Raw genomic sequence first — 14,114 nt, forward strand, 5'->3', positions numbered from 1 at the left:
GATGTAAGTTGGGGAAGTGGGAACCGCGAAGAGAGCACCAGATTTATTATTCTGGGAATTAATATGCGCATGAGAATGACGATGTACGACTGTTTACTGTAATAACTGCGGCGAGACGTGGTGTTAATTAAGGTAACGGTATGCACGCAAGTCCAGCCGATCGCGAGAAGGCAAGGTGTACAGTTAAATTGCAAGCGCAATAAATAAATATCTGTCTCTCGCCGCGAACGAGAAATTATACTTTATCGCCTAGGGGGGCACGAGTGAGATGCCCGGTTTCACCAACCGCGGATAAATTCCGAACGGTTATTTGTCAGAGTGGCTAGTTTTATTTCTTCGGAAGAGGAAATGAAAACGCGATATTTCCACGTGAGATTTACCGCGGCTCGTTTCATCTCTACGGATATGTACAATTCGTTTAATGCGAATTAAGCCGCGCGAATTTTCCTCAACAGGAGTGCCGAGAAGGAATTTTTAGAGTTACGTAATTGAGATCCTTTTGGTTAGTTCGCCGTTATACACCCTCTTGATAAAAAAAAAGAAACACATTGATTCGTCTCTCGCTTAGAAGCGTCACATACATCACTCGCGAGGCCATAGATCAATCGATCGATCGATCGCGCTTTCTCAACGTCGCGGGCGGCTTGTTTGCAGCTCCGCCGAATGTCGATCGTGTACTCGATTAATCTCCGTGCGCGAAACACGCTTTTTACATGGGCATATTGATGCGGTCATTAAACGAATATAATACTGTAGCAATTTTTGTGTTAGGTGAATATAATTGTCGCGCAATGAAAAAGATCTCTTGCGCATCTCTCGAGGAAAGTTTTTTTTTGCGTATGTACGTACGCACGCACGTTATTGCTGCTTTATTGCGAAACAAATATTCGCAAACGAGTCTTAATAGCACGTCGTATTCTAGATTGCCCCGTATTGTTCTCAGACCTTTCCCCGAAAGGAAATACCGGTCAATTTTCGTCTCGGCGAGACGAGAGATAATCGCGGCGCTTACCTTCTCTCGGGAGAGAGGAGAGAGAGAACGTCGTCGAGCGCCGTGAATGGAGGGAAAACGGAAGGCAACGGGAAGGCGGAAAGAAAAGCTGCGCGACGACTTTCGAATGTCGCGAAAACGATTCGTCGATGTTGGTCGGTCGGCCCCCTCGGCCCGTCGCGCCGTCGTCGGTGCTATGCGCACTTTGTGTGAGATGCACCGGCGAGATGCATCGCCGCAGGGAGAGAGAAACGGAATAAAAACGAGCGAGCGGCATTGATGTTTCTCGATTAACACGCGATTGCTCGCGCAATAAACGCATCAGGCAAATGCTGAGGCATTAACTTTATAAGCGATTGAAAATCGCTTTTGGATTGATAATATAATTATTAATTTCATGAAATAATCCCACAGCTTTTTTATCTAATTTGAAGTGAATTTTAGAGAAAGTTACTTTCAATCGATTTTAAATCGATTGAATCAATGTTTTAAAACTGAATCTTATTATGTTGAACGGGCAAGCAAAACAATGTAATTTTCCACGATAGAGTTGCGTGACGCGAACGTTTGCGTTGAGTATCTCGTCTGAGTGCTTCGACGATTATCGTGTATCTATCGATCGCCACTACTGCTTATCATACCGTTCCGTTATTGCGTCGAGTTTCACGGAGATAATTTTTTATTATTATTCGGATGCAACGATCTTGAAATTATTACCTGCGCCGAGGCAATAAGTCAATTGTGTTAATGTTCATTAAAAATAGATTAATAATAATCAGGCTTAAATGATAGTTATTAAGCTTCGACGAAACAATTTCAATTAATCAAATATTTAGTAGGTAATATTTAGTAAACGTTTAGTAACTGTTTAATAACTACTGTTATTTGATTACTATTAACATAATTACTAAATGTTACTAACTAAACGTTAAATTGAATTTATCTCACCATATCTTGATTATTATTTCTAAATCCTTTTTCAGCGTTTCTTCACAAACCTTATTACATTTTCTTTTTTTTTTTACAAGGTGTCACTTAGATGTCCCGTTGCATACTTCTCTCATGGAGCAAGTCCTGCACAGACATCTCTCTTTCACAATAATTCACACGACTCTAATTTATCGACTTTACTGTCGATGTAGCACGTTGAAAAAAAGATTAGTAATAGTTAACAAATGTTGATTATTTGGTTAACATAATGTAACCAAAAATAATTTTACTTTTTTAAATATTTAGGAATATTTCATTGGCATTATTTCACTCAATGTTTGGTAGCTGTTATCAAACTTCTTTTTCTCAGTGCAGCCGCTGATACTTAACAGTTTGCATGTCAATTGATTGCCGCCGAAATCGAGACAGATTTTTCTGCGGAACGATCGCGGGCATTTTTGCTTTTCGCTTTTTTTGTACTTGCTAGCCGTCAGCGACCACTCTTTTAGCTCGAAGTGCCCTCCGGGTATCGGTGATCTGGGTCACAATTAAGAGGAAAGCCTCGGCGGAGTGTCGATACTATTAAGGCTTAATCGAACCGGCTGAAGGACTTTCTCGTCGGCCGAACGAATTACTTTCTGAATATGTGAATACGGTTAAGCGCGATGCGTGCGTGTGAGATACGTGCGAACCAACGGAGGAGTGTCCAAATGAAAGAAACGAAGGAGTGTCCAAATAATGTTTCGAGACAAAAATGATATCGAATATGATCGAGACGAGAAAGTCACCTCCTCGAGAGTTGCGGGTTACTTGGATGGAAGGATGATTAACTGAGCTTTAATGGCATTGATAAATAATATCTTTTTTACTAAAGTGATTATTGGAGTTCCAGTTGATTAACTCTAGAATGCTGTTCTGGTGAATTTTCACGCAAGAGCCAATTTAAGTATTTGCTACGAAATAGCAGCGCTAGACAGAAGCTCGTGGTTCCGCCTATTTGCCTCTTCAATATGTCTGTAGTTGTAGACAGTGTCAGATCTGCAATACGCTTTTTTATGATATGTAATTTCAAGCTCAATACTTAAAGTAGTGTTAACTTTTTTCTATTCATAATAGTTTGCAATACGTATTATGTTTTTTGCGAATGAATTTATTTTTATGAATTAATAAACTATTTGATACGGATAGAGAAATCCTTTCAGCAATTTCAGCAATTTTTAGTGAAACTTGCGACAACTTTTGCGACCGTGACAGTGAAAGTAAACATCTGTCACATAATTTTAACTAGAATAAATCGATATATAATTATATGTCATTTAAATAATTATAGTAATTTATTCTACTTAACACGGATGATAGACAAAATCATTTATTAGTTGAATACTTATCAGTAAAAGGACAGGGATTACTTATCTCTTTTACCACCTCATTCAATCTTTATATCTTTTTCCAGATAGCTTATCCCATCGCTGATTAAATTATTGGAAAATTTTTTTACTCCTACGTACCAATTACGGTCTAATAATTTTGATTATTAAACTGGAGTTACAAACATTTTAAAAGTTCACAGAAGTCTTCTAAAACTAATGGGTTACAATTAATAAAATTGTTAAATATTAAAACTCATTTCTTTACATTAAAATGTTAATTTAATTATTCCATCGTCTTGCAACGCATAATGTAGACATAAAAAAGCGTTAAAAAATTATTTATCGTGAATGAATTTTCACTCAGAGTAGCATTAACGTCAGAAAAATATGAGCAGCACTCTAGGACTAATATACACTTATCTCAAATGATTCCTCGCTGCAAGTCATCATATTTATTTTGAATGAACAAGATTAGGTTTAAATCCTTTAATCAAATCGTTGAAGAAGAGAAAAATATCAAGAATCTAAATCGTTTAATCTTCCAGCGAGGTCGACGCTCGTGATGCAGGCAGGCCCCCGCGAACGTAACGCAGTCGCGGTTTGTGGCACGCGTTGCGGCGGCCTCGCTTGGAAAGTTCTTGCCACGCGAGAACCCGCGTGTGAACGTACGAGCGGTCACTCACACGCGCGCCCCGTCGCTCACTCAAGACACATCCGTCTATGGCGCGCGTTTCGTTTCGACTAGCTTCCGTTCTCGGTAGGAACTGGACCGGCTCTGGTTCCGGTGAAACCTCTCCCGCAAGCATCCGGCGTCTTGCCCCCCTCGCGGTTTTCTCCCCGAGCGCATATTTGTTTCTCTCAATTTGCTTCGGGCTTGTGATCTCTCTATGTATATATATCGGTATGCCAATGACAGGAAATACCTCGCGGCGTCGTCAACTTTTTTTAAGTCTGCGCGGAATTAATCTGTACAGGATTAATGTGAAAGTCTATCGTTACTTATACACACGTGAAAGCTCTCTAATTACAATTTTTACGTAATAGTCTGTTTTTTTTTTAAATTAAAATATCACTTTTTATCATCTCGGAACGAGTTCCTAGATTTTGCAAGGTGCGTGCCTATCCGGTCGACAGCAGGAAAACAGATTAGAGAACATTGGAGACTAATGATGTTGAGCGTGGCACGCAACGTGGCGTGTCACTTAAGTTCAATTTGAAATGCTTGATGAGAATCGAAGTTCCGATCGGTGCAGGGTTTAATTATCAAAGACAGTAAAATACGGTAAATTTTTCCGAGATGAGTCGTAGCCTCGACAATTCGACAGAGACCGCGGCCGGCCTGAAGCTCGAGATAACACCACCTTTTGCTTTATTGAATAAAGGTAACGGAACAAAATAATTCTAGTCTATCCTCGACAAACATTCGTCCCGTAAAACCAGCATTTCTTCGATCGGAATTGCCGGGGACTATTCGCGATTTGGCACGTACATTGCTCTAATACGTAACGATATTTCTTGCGCGCTGCCAGGTCGAATCAACCGTTATTCAATACAAACGTCGATACCGCGAGGACGCGCTGCTCGCGCGCAAACGCGATTAACGGCGCGCCGGCCGCCGCGGTTCTCTCGCGCCACGGTCTCCCGATACGCCATATTTCATTATCATCGGATTAGATCCGTTAAAATTATTTACGCCTGGCACAATGGTCACGCGAGGCGCTCTAGGGGAGGCGCAACTGCGCCGCGGCATAATTCCGCACGTCGGATTACACGTTTGTCGCCGCGGTGCACGCGGTGCACGCGGTGCACCGAAAGATTGCGGCCTGCTCGCGCGAATAAAGCTGTCGCGGAGTTTACGGTGGCTACGCGCTCGCGGCGCGAGAGACCGCTTAATCCCCGTGCGACGTGTAAATTTTCATAATGCCAATTAATAATTCCGCCCGGATTATCCGCATTAATATCAATGACGTCGCGTTACGTAACGGTTCGCCCACGGCGAGTGAAAAAAAAAGGCTTTACGATGTAATGTATTAAGGGATTTAACGCGGACAGACGCGTCCGCGCACCGACTTAACTCCTCGCGGACGCGCTTTTCCTACGGAAAAAATTGCCTGCTCGAGGAGCGTGCGTCGTATCTCGCCCCTATAAGCTGCGATTTTAGGGGCTGGCGCTTCTTCATGCAGCGTACGTGCGAAATGTGCACTGAGAAAAAAAAAATACTGAATTTTAATAAATACTTGTTTGAGTAGCTGCAATGAAATATTTACCTACGGTACATAAATATTTACTTAATAACAAAGTGACAGTTAAATGAATCATTCTTGCGCTTAATAAATATTTATTTATATTTAACAAATATTTTATCGCAATTATTCAAATAAGTATTCATTAAAGTTTATTAATGTTTTCTCTCTGTGTATAATTTTGATTTTTCACACACTTCACTTATGCAATCGCGTGCGTGTAACACGCCGTCGATAATTATTGATGTTTCACACAGCGATAATTTCGCGGCTTTCCTTCGCGATAAAGATCAGGAATCTAACTTTAGATCGTAGTCGTTAGTCATTTCGTAAGTATGCAACGGTAATCGAGTTAGACTCGTCGCACGGAGTCTGTAGCATATTCCGTGCGTGTGAGACGCGAAGATGGATTCGAATACAGATTACGAAGGCGCGACGTTTTTGCCACGAAAATTGCATTCTAAGTGACTGCGTGAAACGCGCAGCATCTGTAAATATGCGCTTTCTCCATCCGGGCGACGCGGCGTTGGCGCGGCGGCGTGCAGGTATGTAAAAGTCAAGGCTGTTCGCGGCCGTGGGTGTCCTTGCGACAAATAGGTCCGCTTTAAGAGCGGAGTGACGAGTGGCGGAAAAGATCGCGAGTGGTGCGGCAGCATTTACGGTTCGGTTGCGGTTTACCTCTCTCGCACGAAAATCTGACGGAAACGAGTTGGAGGCACGATCTTTGCGGCGAAACGGGGAGGTAGATAACCCGTCCTGCAGCACTTTTATGAATCTAACTGCAGCAATCAAAGTATTTAATACAATAGCGATCTATAAATCTTTTCTAGGAACTCGCAAAATTAAATCTAAATTCAATTTCTTCACATTACGCGATCAATCTTCTCAAATCTTTATTCCTTTGAATATGAGAAGAAAGAAAAATGATAATATTCTTTGCAATAATAAATTCTTTATAATTTTTGGGATAAGGAGACAGCATCAAAATTGTTAAATCGATTTAATTTTCTTCTTGAAAACTGCATTTTAAGTCCGGCAAGTATGCGGCGCGCAGTTTGAGGAATCTTGTAAATGTTGGTAAATTCATCTACACGAAAAGAACAATTTTACTGTAGTATCTACAAATGAGCTAGATACAGACTAGAAAATAATTTTATGTTGGACTATCAAAATAAGAGAGGTTCAAGCATGATGATTAAAAAGTTTTGACAGCAGCAATCAGTTTAAACATCCAATATCAATTTTTTTAATGGTTCAACGTAATTATTTTTAGATCTGTGTTTCAGCAACATTGTCCTTTCCGTGCAAAAAATTAGTATTGAATACTGAGATCTACTTTTGATCAGTGTACTTCGACCATTCTCATTCTTTAAATGTGTTGATACACTCGTCAGTCATGTTAGGATTTCGTTTATAATATTAATTTCTTAGAAAATGAATTATGGACAAAGTATATTAAATTTTTGATTGATTTGTGACTATCATTGGGCGTTCTGATGCTCTTATAGCTCATTATCATGTAATTCATAACAGTATCCGTTGGTATCATTTTACCGTCGTAACGATAGCTCTCCGTTGCACCTGGAGCGAGAGATGCTCTTCCCTGTCGACCCTGGTGACAACGTAACAGTCTCGTGCGCAGTGACCATATGGCGAATACCGCGGAGCGGTAACAGAATATCCGGACGCTTATGCACGCGCATAAATAAGACAGCCGAGTGGACTAGCGAAGGCGTGCAAATTCGCACAATATGCGTGACGCATGACGCGCTTCCTCATAACTGTAAAGAAGAGGTATGGATAACGTGTGAGTCTCTCTGGACATTAAGGCCCCCATGACGGTTGCCCGCTAGAGTAATTGTCTAGGCTCCGCGGAGCCGTCAAGGAGACTCCGAGTCCTTGACGCCTATATTGTTTCTTCGTCCAAGCCCATCTGCTGCTTTAATCGCTTATAATTTATAATAGAAAACACGAAGATGCGAGAATTGAAAAGTTACACTTCTGAAAAAATTATATATATACAACAAAAATTGTACGTTTAGCCTCTCAGTTTCTAAGTAAGACGCGATGATATTGGAAAGTTATGCGCATGGGAGGTAAGACGCACGTCAAATTATCAAGAGATCTAAGCTCCGATCGGGCAGTTCAAACTACAGGTTTCTTCCGCCTCTCTCTGAAAAAAAATGTTTAAAGGCTAATGGTCAAGACAGCTCCGTTCGCCGGCGTATAAATCCGCGAGGCTCCGCTCGTTCGCCGAGTACACAAGACGAGTACTCGCGGAGCCGTGTCCAAGGTGTAACGCGATAGAAATCCACCAAGTACACAGGTGTGCGAACTCGGACGCGTACCTCTTCCTTCCCTTCTCTCTGTCTTTTTCGCAACGAGCGATTTCTCTTTCTCTTTCTCTCGCTATTCGTCCACCGTTTCCCGCGAGTAAAAGCAATATCCGCTTGTTCGAGAGATTGAACATTATCCATTAATATCTGTGAAGGACACCGAAGGATCCTTCGCGACGACGAAGGAAACTTAATTTGCAACCTAGGAAGACGTACATGTGTATTTATTTTATCTTCTTTCATTTTTTTGCCAATCTATATGGTAATTTTAATAATTTTTGATAATTCTATTTTGTACGGCTGTTGTACCTATGCAAAATTTAAATCGTAGATATTTATTTGGAATCTAAATTGATTATATTATTATGGCTTGGGCGAGAGGATAGCATATTTGTGCAAAGAACTAATTAATTTTGTGAGGAGGAGAGGAGTAACTCATTACTTTTAATTATATGTTACTTTGGTATTTTAATCATTTTTCTCTCTTTTTTTCTCTTTGAATATTCGAGGACAAAAACAATCATTTAACTTTACCTTCAGGGTGTTTGTACACGTAGACGGGTCAAAATGGGACCTTTTGTGAATTTTTTATGGAAAAACTGAAAGAGATGGAAAAATCGTGTTTATTGCGTTGTAAATATCTTACTTTTCTTTACTTGACATTTAAATTTGACTAAAAAATAATATAAAATGGCAATGCTTTTTTTTAACAGTGTTTATGGTGACTACTGCTTCTACAGGACTCATCAGAAAGTAAAATGACACGAATTTTATTAAATTGAAATATAGGTTTGACGTAGCCGTTTTTATTACGTTTGAACGAAATGGCAACTGGTTTTTTGCTGTAAAATTTTATTATACTTATGTTTTGGCTTGACAAAAGTAGTAAAAATAATCCCGTTTAAGCAGTAGTTTTTAGTGTCTAGAAAAAATAAAATTGCATAAAACGATTTAAATAGTGACGCCATTTTGTATTACTTTTGAATATAATTTAAATATCAAATAGAGAAACAGGTAATTTTTACAATGGAATTAATACGACTCATCTATCTTTATTTTTTCACAAAAAAAGTTAAGACCTTGTCTAGGTGTATGTGCCTTCTTAAAAACAGGACCAGTTGTCCTCAGAATAAAATAATTTGTCATTATGTAAAATGTAATTATTGAATTAATCATATAATAATTATATAAAAATTGTTACAGGTACTGCATGTAGCAGGATGCCGATGCAACTTGGTGAGTGAGTTTACTTATTACGTGTATGCCCGAATTTTCGTAATATTAGACGTAAAATTCGTGAGTCGAAATATTCACGAGTTGATAGATATCGAAAATTAAGTCAGACGAAAATCAACAATTAATCCAGATTCAGTAATTAGACAATCTGGAGTCCGTGTTATTGATTACATAATTTGGAATATCGATTGTATATTTGCAATATTAAAAATGTAAGAGCAAATTACACTTGATGAGCTGAAAATAATCATGAATTTTTGATTGTCATTTGAAATATAACAAATTCATTTGTCGTAAATAGTTCATTGTAAAATGATTAATGGTAAGAACATGCTCATACTAAATTTAATTTATTGAAAATAAAGTATTTTCATTGTATTTCATTCTTTAACCTTTTTATAATATGTACGAGTAGATACAACACGGTTTCTTATTTTAAAATATATTTCTCCCAAGAGAAGGTGATCCTCACTTTCCTCACCTTCTTTCTTCTTCTGCGATTTTGATCAATCAATCGGGCAAAGTCTCGTTTATCACTTCGTATAATCCGCATAGACAAGAACATTGAACAAGGTCGCCGTGATTCGTCACGATCGAACATTTGGGGGCTAGTCGAGTCTTCCTCGAGGACTCGTCTCCGGCTTGATTTGACGTTGAATCGCACAATGACAGTCACCCATGCACTCGAGCGATTAGATCCACGACTACGCAAAGGCCGCGGAAAGGCTACGACCCGACGACGATCCTTTTGATCCTAAATAAGTGGAAACTGCGGCGTGAAAGCGCGCTACCACCGAGGACCGTCGTCGATTATTGGCTATTCGTAGCAATAACCGCGGCGGAACGCTGAAAAGTGCGCGAACGAGCGCGGCCGCTCTGGCGGAACCGGGGCAATAAATAAGCGACCAGATCGGCGCAATTATGTGGCAGATTAACATCTATGACCACGGTGTACAGTTACAGCGCGGGTTTGCCGCGTGCACGCGCGCGCATGGCGAGAGTCACGAGATACAAATGCGCCCGCGTGCACGTATGTACAATGCGAGGAGAACGCGCGGCTCGATGCGCCGCACCGCGCTGCACCGCGCGTGCATCACGTAGGCCGGCCGCACTACCGTGGAGAAAACGAGCGGCCCGTTGCTACCACGGACACGATATAGATGGACGGAGCGGAGTAAGAATGGTCGGCGAAGAGGGAAAGAGAATTGAGAGACGAAACTGCAGGAACTACAAGCTTAGAGACACTAATTGGATCGCGCAACTGGAAATTATTCCTCGACGAAATGGGGATTAATAATTAGCGGCAAATTAGAACGACGTTTATTTCAACGCGGCAGCCCGCAGCAGGCTCTGAACTATGTAGCTATGAATGTTAAAGGCCATGAGCAGGCTTTCGCCAGGGATTCGCCATGCGTCTCTTCGTACGAAAGTAAGCGCGAACGACGCGCGACCGTTCCGGGACATCTCTTATGGCGTAATGCAAATGTCTATCGCGTTACATAAAATTGTAGGATCCTATTAATTATCTATGCGTCTCGAGGCGAAAGTCCGATCCATCGCGACGGGGGACGTCGTAACGTCCCGAACGAACGGTCCGTTACCAAAGTTACTCGGCGACGTTGCTTTCACTTTTTAATGACGCGACGAACAGCCGGCCCACGCGGCACGACCGTGGGTGCAGAAACGGAACGCCGCGCGCCGCACCGGCCGCGAGGATGACTTTTGCATGAAATACCACGCGGTTTCCTGCTGGAGAAGGGCCTTCCGAGGCGTGTGCTGTTGCCGCTTGAAATCACCACCCCGTGTCCGCGCGATGAACATTTTCTTTGATTACGAGAGGCCGACTTCCGGTCCTCGACCGATCGCCGCGAATTGCGCTGCGATCATTAAAAAATTACTGTTTAATTACTGTAAAAAGTTTCGCTTCATATGCGTACTGCGCGTTACGTGCACGGTATGAAAATGATGAATTGCATCATCCCTCGCTGATTTAATCAGTTAAATTTAAGTAAGGAACGAAATTTGAAATTGAAAACGATTTTTTTCCCTCCCGTGTTCGAATAACTCTCAATAATTATACCATCGGTACATACAATAGTATTTTATAATCAACGTTAAGTATTTTTTATGCCTTGCTTCTGTTATATAACACTACATCCTACTCGAATTGTTCGGTGTATCAGCAATTCTTCTACATTACATTTCTTTACGCAAGCCTCCTGAATTACGTCGTTCTCGTGCCGAGTGCATGTAAGCATATATCAATTGGCTCATAAAAAAATCAAGTAGCCTGTGAATTATCTTTGATCTGACATAGACATACAGGAAGAAGTCAAACTGAATTCTAGTGCGGAACGTAATTCGCGGTCGCAAGTGGAGGAATCTACCACGGCGATTTGTCATACGGTGGAGACGAGGCGGTCGCGATGAGTCTCCGTGCGAAATTACACGCTCCACCACACACGGCCGGCCGGTATATATCGAGCTTTTTCATACTCCGCGTGAAACTGACCGTGTATCCACCTTGCGCGCGTGCGAAACGAGTAGAAATCTCGTAGCGATACAAATATCTCCTTGTCATCCAGAAGAGAGCAATGGAAACGGAAAGAAAATAGAAAATGAGAATTAGCATTTTTACGCATGTTTTGACTGTACGAGCTAAGCTAAACATTAATGAAATTTTAAAACTGCAGACTTCTCTATGCTTATTCTTTTTCTTCCTGATCAACAATAAAAAAAAGTTTCGTCGCGAGTCGCGAATGCCCGAATTTTTGCTCTGAAACTTTACTGCAAAGAAGAAAACTATGAGAAATTTAATGTATAATTGTTCTTGCAGAGAAAATACTATATTTTGCTGCAATTTTAAATAAATCATTTTTAAACGAGTAAGTGAATCCAAACGAACAATTATTTATTAGTTTTATATGTAAATTTTGATTTAATGGGTAATGCTATTTTCCCATTAAATTTGCAAAATGCGATTTTACATAAGAATCAAAAGTAAAGAAAAAATTAAATAACTTATAAACTGATAAGTAAATTGTGTTCAAAATTTTTACACAGATACTCCAAATGTAATACTAAAATATTCAATAAAATTTTATTTTTGGTCATATTTTTCTTTAGATCTACGACACATACTTACATAATCAGAACAATTATTAACTATTAATAATTGTTAATATATATATTATTAATTTTTTTACTATCTTAATATGATAGATGTATCAAAATGTAATTAACAGAATTTTACTTCTCATGTTAATTTTTCTGCTTGCTTTAAGCAGATTGATCGGCATTAGAATTAACATTTATGCGAGTCGCGATTCTCATCACTGATCTTGTTCCTTCTCTGTGAGAAAGAATTAGATCTCTGTTACGCGCGCTGAGCTCATACGAATTCCAGATTTTTCCTACGCGATAGCTTCGATTCAAAGGGAGAGAGTGATACGCGGGTGTTCGGTGAAGGATCGAGGCGCGGCCCTCCCGTCGATTACTTCGATTTTGCGAAAAAGCTTTACCGAGTAATCAGCCGGTAATTCCATAGTTTCCCCATAGTAATAAATACAGCCGGCGACTCCTATCCTCGATTCAGCTTTTTAATAACCGTCCCCTGTCTCCGCGCACTCCCGCGAGGATTCTAGAAGTTGCATTACGTGCGTGAGATCGAGGAAGAAATCTCGCAGGAGATAGCCATTGTAATAAAGATCGCGCCGTGTTGCGCCGCGCGCGTTGCCTGGCCACGCTCGTGCACATCCCCCGTTTTTCATCGCAAGCGTGTAGTCTACACGATACCCACCCTTGCACGGGTCTCGCGGGTCTTCATTTTTAGCATCTTGAGTCCGGTTTGCATTTAAAACTTAAACTTGCGCACCTCCGCTATTAATTTATCTTCATTTTCCGATCTCAAGATATTTATAATATCCTCTCCCGCATTACATCGAATATTTTAGTGCGCGATAGCGCGAGATGTTTCTACTTTAATTTTAATACATTCCGATAACTGTACTTTAACTTTTCAAAAAAAAAATAGCAAAACAGATATACGTATCGCATAATAATTTAAAGCTTGATTTAAAAAGCGTTACCATTTCTACGCTCTAAAAATTCAGCTGTATAATCGACTTCCGTATAAAATCTTTATATTAATTTAATTAGCTCCATAATCTCTGGTATCGATACGCACGAACGCCAAATACTCTTTCTTTCTGTTCGTTTATTCCGTGGTTTATATAAAATATAATTCAAAGACGAGTACGTAAAAAAAAAGACGATTTGTTTCATCTTCAATGCACAAGAATCATTTTCGTGCGCTCGATTTATTTTTCTTGTCCCATTAGCTGACTCATGATTACCGAAAGCGAATCAAGTTGGCCTTGTCTTCGAGCAGTTTAGGCGGTGCTCTTTAAAACGTATCACGGTAGAGAAGGGCGGTGGGCAAGGGACGTGCGTTCCGACGATGAGCAGGGAATGAGCATGCGGAAACAAGAAAGATAGAAAGAGAGAAATAGATAAGAGAGGGAAGAGTACGCATTGTGCTAACTCGTAAATAATGAACGCCGGGAGTGCAATATCCCGTGAATCCTACGCCCTCGCGGGCGCACGCGTGCAACGGGAGCGGCAAAGAGAAGCGGAAGAGAAGTGGAGAGAAGAGGGAAAGCTGCCCGCGCAAAGAATAGCGGACCCGAGACGAGCGCCATAATCCGCCGCAAATAAGCCATAATGCTCCCATCTAGCTTGGGAGATGCAGTTTGTTTCAGGAATAATTTGAAGAAAACCTCAGAAAGCATCTCGGGATCGTGACGTAAAGAAAGACGGCGGAATGCTCGATGACAGTAAATCTCTGCTACTGCTTCGAATACCTCGCGATTTCATGTATTTAAGATTCTTGAATAACACTGTGCGACACGAATTTTAGACTGCAAATCAAACGAAATGCTTGTTATAGATTTTCTGTCGTTGAAAATAAATCTGCTCATGAAGTTGCTCTATCACGTCGCATTTTACA

At 40.6% G+C, this 14,114-nt stretch overlaps 1 protein-coding gene across 5 annotated transcripts in view; it reads left to right on the forward strand.

Moving 5' to 3' along the window:
* The window catches only part of LOC105202380, an 85,780-nt gene that overhangs the window by 25,799 nt on the left and 45,867 nt on the right, over positions 1 to 14,114 (forward strand). For all 5 annotated transcript variants that reach the window (XM_026131980.2, XM_039458258.1, XM_011170864.3 and 2 more), the window contains exon 2: positions 9,074 to 9,106. The gene's annotated coding sequence lies outside the window, so the exon portion shown is untranslated. The remainder of the gene's footprint in view (positions 1 to 9,073; positions 9,107 to 14,114) is intronic.

Source organism: Solenopsis invicta, chromosome 16 (assembly GCF_016802725.1).
Source record: "Solenopsis invicta isolate M01_SB chromosome 16, UNIL_Sinv_3.0, whole genome shotgun sequence".
In the NCBI taxonomy this organism is placed as follows: Eukaryota; Metazoa; Arthropoda; class Insecta; order Hymenoptera; family Formicidae; genus Solenopsis; species Solenopsis invicta.